This window comes from Dermacentor variabilis, chromosome 9 (genome assembly GCF_050947875.1).
Source record: "Dermacentor variabilis isolate Ectoservices chromosome 9, ASM5094787v1, whole genome shotgun sequence".
NCBI classification, from domain to species: Eukaryota; Metazoa; Arthropoda; class Arachnida; order Ixodida; family Ixodidae; genus Dermacentor; species Dermacentor variabilis.
Genome location: NC_134576.1, coordinates 28,627,777 through 28,633,231, shown reverse-complemented (window position 1 = coordinate 28,633,231; position 5,455 = coordinate 28,627,777). Strand labels below are relative to the sequence as shown.

Genomic DNA, 5,455 nt, shown 5'->3' with positions numbered 1-5,455 from the left:
GTGTCATTTGTTTTGCCTCGGGAATATTGTTCATGATTATTCAGCCATGTTTCTAAGTATTGGTTTTCTTAGTTATATATAATTTCAGAAACCTTAGGTAACATTTGGAAAGACAAGTTTCTATAAATGATAACACCTATTTCATGTCCAGCATACATGGAAAACACGTCTGACGCAAAACAAGCCGAAAACAACGTAATTAGTAAACATGCATCATGACATGCTTGCACTGAGAGCAAGCTTTAAGACATCTGCTTCACAACTCCTTTTACGGATGCAATGTGCACATTATTGAAAGAGTTGGCACATGTGCAATCAGAATATTTTTAAAATGTATGTGACATATGTTACATTTTTTGTCTGCCATTGTTTCTTTAGCACCGTCTTCATGTGCACTCAGAGCAAGCTTTAAGACATCTGCTTCACAACTCCTTTTACGGATGCAATGTGCACATTATTCAAAGAGTTGGCACATGTGCAATCAGAATATTTTTAAAATGTATGTGACATATGTTATATTTTTTGTCTGCCATTGTTTCTTTATCACCGTCTTCATGTGCACCTGCAAGGGATATACACCCAAAATTCAGCAAGCTGTTGTAAAGCAATCTCGGCAGGAACCTTCGATGTCAGTCCCATTGTGCAGAAATCAATGGCAGAAATGCACTTTCAATGTGGTTCACTTCAAATTTCTCCCATGCCCTCTGTGTTATTATACCAAAAGCCTTATGTATGTCATGATCAATGGAGAGCTTTCGTTTAGAACACTATGTGGAATCAATTTCTAAATATTGAACTAGTTGTGAATGTAAGCGAATTCTGCTGAACACATTACTTCTTCACATAGTTTATAAAAGTAACCACCGATTTCTGCTTCGACGGTTTGTTTGCTAAGCCTAACTGGGCGTTTTGTTGAATATCATGTAAATCTCTCTGGGATAATTAATTTTCTTGGTGTTTCAGGAGAACGAGGAACCACAGGTTGAAGATGGATTAATTGCTCAACTTAGAAAAGCACTAGAATAGAAAGACCAAGAGAATAAAAGACTTAAAAAAGAACTTCGGGAGGCAGCATCTTTAAATCAACGGCTGACAAGTGCTCTGCTGGACAAAATTGGTGAGGATGGGCGCTTTCCTTTTTTGTCTATAAAGCTAACAGATTTGCTGGGTTCACCTCCATAACATTCCAACACAGATGAGTATCCTGGGTTACAGTAACGCTAATTACCTTATAAAAATGAAAACTATATTGGCAGGTTTTTATGAAGTTTCGCGATGAAAATGTGTAGGATTGAAATACTATTCCAAAGTTTCCTTGAAACTGACGCATATAGGTGTCTTTTTTTCATGAGTATAGTTAAACCAACTTATAATGGTGAATGAGCCGTACTTTGGAACATGAGGGATGCATTCGGGGTGGTGCGGCACGGCGGTGAGATGGCTGCAGCAGCAGAAATATCACTTGATCATATTTCTTTCACCAAGAGGAAAATTTTGCAGTTGTGCGGGGTAGAGCTAATATGCTGCAGCGTGGACTCTAGTTCACGGTAACTGCCATTTGTGGGCAGCCGGTGTGTAGAAAACTTCGCAGCAAGGCGCTGTGCCGCCAGTTGTACGATTATGTGAAATTTTATTTATGTATTTATTTATATACTTCAGCATTTTTCATGTTCCTTGGGATAACAAAGAACAAACTCCCCACTTCAAGCTCTTTTCTCTTAAATTACACCACATCTTTTCCAAAGAGAAAGCAGCTCGATGTGGTCCATGGGGAGGTAATGAAGGAAGTGGCAAGTTCATTGCAGGTGTCAGCTTTTGTTTCTTATTGAACTCATGTTATCTGTTTACTTGCCTTAATATTTAGAAATGTATATGTTGGCCAAAGCGGAAGCATATAAATGAAAGCCTGAAGAAGCATGCGCAGAATGTCAAATCAAGAGAAGTCCAGTATATCAGGATTGTGTTAATTGAGGAAATAAATGTGTTCCAGAACCGTGATTGTGTTGAAAATAAAGGCACTTGTGTTGGATAGGGGCTTTCTACATTGAGAGAATTGCAGGCAAATGTGTGTTCCAGAACACAATGATTGTTTCGAAAAATAAAGGCACTCGTTATGGATAGGGGCTTTCTAGATTTAAAGAATGGGAGACAAATGTGCCAGTAGGTCCTAGTTAAACATGCATGCGAAGGAATGTTTATACATTTATTGAAGCTCTCACTGACTTGAGCAGTTAGGTTCCAGCTGCGGTGGTTGTATGTCTTGTTTTTATTGTCTGATTAACCTTGGCCTGCAATTTGGAAACTCCTCAGCATGGATCATGTAGTATAAAGGTTGTAAACAAGGATAAAGTACGTCAGAAAGGCTGGCCAATGTTTCAATAGGATGTATGTTCGTCAAAGGTGGCCTCGTCAACCTAGGCAGGTAAGCTTTAATGGGGTAATGGAGTGACGTCATGTGCAGTCAGTAGTGGCTGGCTGGAAGGAAGGAAGAGACTGAAAAGAAAATGGGCACTGTCATTTGACATCTTTAGGCGTGGTTTTTCAGATGAGGGGACAAGAGTAAGAAAGTGGGAAGGCGGCAAAAAAAATGAAGGATTTAAGACGGTGCTGTGTTGGGGGTGTGAGACTTAGTGAGCCTTCAGAAGTGTCTTAGGTGGCATGCGTTTGTGGTTATAGAAGAGCAGGTCAGTGTGTGAGTAACAAAAAGACACGAGTTGAAAGAATGACTTGACTTGCATAGCAGCAATGTGTCAGGTAATTTTTAAACTGTTAAGATGGCGACACGAAGTTTGGGGCTATGAATTTCACTCTCCCACTCTTGTCCCCTCGTCTAAGAAACTGTGGCTAAAGACATCAAACGACAGTGGTCATTTTCTTCTCGGTCTCTTCCTTTACAGCGAGCTGCCAACAAAAACGACCACACCTAATGTCACTCCACTAACCCGTTAAAACTAACCTGCCGAAGATAACGAGGGCACCTTTGATGAACATAGGTTCTCCTATTGAAAGGTTGACCATCCTTTCTGAGGCACTTCATCCCTGTTTACAACCTTTATATCGCATGTGCGCTGCCCCATCTGTCAGCCCCCTTTTTGATTGAGCATGTAATTTTGCATGTATGTATTCAACCCTGAAAAGCCCAATGCATTATTTTTAATACTGAATTGGCTGCCTAAAAACTTATGCACTGGAAACTTAGTGTGGAGCCAAAACTAGTGTTTTTGATAAGCTGCAGGGAGTTTTCAGTTTGGACAGTCTTGCAAATCAATTACTAATCAAGTAATTTTAATAGTGAATAATTTTTGCTGTAAATTGTTTCATGGTTTCTTTTGTACCAATTTATTATCCGTGTCCAGAAATGAATGTGATCAAGTTGTTTTGATTTTCTGTAATGTGGAATGGCGCTCAGGTCTTCTTGGAGTTCATCTTTTCTACCTCACCTTTAGTTGCAGGTTCAGTGAGATGTCATGTGTTTTTCACTTGGTTTCTGTCTCTTTGCACTGGTTTCCTACAATGCATACATACCAACTTGCCCAGCTTACTGTTTTAGAATGAACTGGTATATAGAGTTCTTTCATGCTTGCACGGGCAGTAACATTTACGTGAATGGTCCCAAGAGGCTGTTTATAGAATAACAGCTAAACTATTTGATGGCTATCTCTCCATGAAGGCTCTTTCAAGGGACAGAAAAGCTTAGAATTATATTATTATAGAGGGCTGTGTTATTGTGAAATAGTAATGGGGTTCTTCCTTTTGGAATTTTTTCTTTAGAGGTAGCCCGAGCCACAGCAGAAAGGCTAGATGGTCAAGTCATCGCAGAGTATTTGATGCCCTGCTCTTTGGATGCAGGTAATGCTTTCTTTCTGCCCTTGAATGTCCTAATTTCATAATATACTAGTCACTCAACTGTGTTTTGTGCCATGACAGGCACTGGGCTACCCAAGGAAATGGTGCCAGAGAGGGCAAATGATGCAGGTATCTTTAAGTGTTCTGTTATTGGCTGCTACTTGGATAGCTACATCTAGTTGAGCTGTAGTCCTCTATACTTGGAGATGGTGAACAGTATTTCTTTTTGCCTTGTATTTTCTAGAAAAAAAGTTACATTGCTCACTCGCATACCTATTTTCTATGCAGGCATTGATGCCTTTGACATGCCCGACATTGATGCCTTTGACATGCCCTGTAGTGAGCAGGATCTTGCTGCATCTTCTGCTGAGTATTGGCTGCATTCTTCATTGCTGCAAGGAAGGATGACATAATTAGTATTATCTTTGTTTTTCACATATTTGGATGACTCTAATTATTTGTGCAGGCATTGATGCCTCTGTGTAAGGTGGCCCTATCGCGGGACATTGTACTGCATCCAGTGGTGAGTGTTGAGGGTGCTTTTTTTGTGTTTTGGAAGTGGATGCTATTACTTGACACCACATCCTTGTTTAGTGCATGTACTTAGACAAAGCATAATTGCAGTTATACTATTGCCTTTGTTCTATCCTATTGTTCTGGATCAACAATAACATTATGTGGGTGCAATTTAGCAACAAAACAGCAAATCCAAAGGCAAAAAATAGCATACGTGCAGTTTACAATGTCTAGGATGCGCAATAACGGCAACACATTGCACATCCTAGATGTTGGGCGAGTCTGATATGGGCCAATCTAAATGTACTGGGCCTGTCTAATTTAAATTTAGAGCTTGACAAACTTAACAGAAGAAACCTGTTTTCAAAGGTTTTTGAAATGAAGGTTAAAGTAAATCAAGATTGACGAAACCTCGTCACGACGAAAAGTGGAAACACTACGCACTAACCGATACGTACGCAATACGCTAGTACGGTTCGTGCAGATACAAAACGCAATGTGTTTAATGGCCGCTGAGTCAGGGATTTGATTTTACTACTTTTAAAATGAAACTACTGTTTAGGCAGGTACAGTTCAACGAGGTTTTACTGTTTTGCATTTTTTCACAATGTAAGTGTATGCAATTTGATATGAGTGGGTTCAACTGTATTTGGTTCTAAGGGCATAATGCTCCCACACAGTGTCCTTTAGCATTGCACTTCAGCTCAAGAAGCACAATGGCGACTATTTATTTTGATGTAATGCTACAAATTTCGCAGAGAAACAACAGCCTGCACTTGCAGCGCCCCCAGACTTCACAAGCTCAAGCCAGGCACCAGAAACATCCCCACACTTCACAAGCGCAAGCCAGGCACCAGCAGGCTTGTTTGAAGAAGTCAATGGCCAGGTGACACTGCTTATGATTTATTGTGATTGTAATTATAGTGCGGACAGTGAAACTTTTTTTGCCAAGGGTTAACTGCATGTTGTAAATATTGTTCAGTATATGCTGTTTCGCTAATTTGGTGTGGTTTAATGATATTTCAAAAGTTGTGGGAGTTCTGTGTTGTATACACACCAGTGAAAATTTAGTAAACCTTAATGTGGGAAAATC

General features: G+C 39.9%; 1 long non-coding RNA gene across 1 annotated transcript; it reads left to right on the top strand.

Moving 5' to 3' along the window:
* Positions 1-1,046: 1,046 nt before the first annotated feature.
* On the top strand, positions 1,047-4,211 carry LOC142557965 (uncharacterized). Its single transcript, XR_012822906.1, has 4 exons — positions 1,047-1,117; positions 3,772-3,849; positions 3,928-3,975; positions 4,135-4,211. It is a non-coding gene; the product is annotated as an uncharacterized LOC142557965 (long non-coding RNA).
* Positions 4,212-5,455: the final 1,244 nt, after the last annotated feature.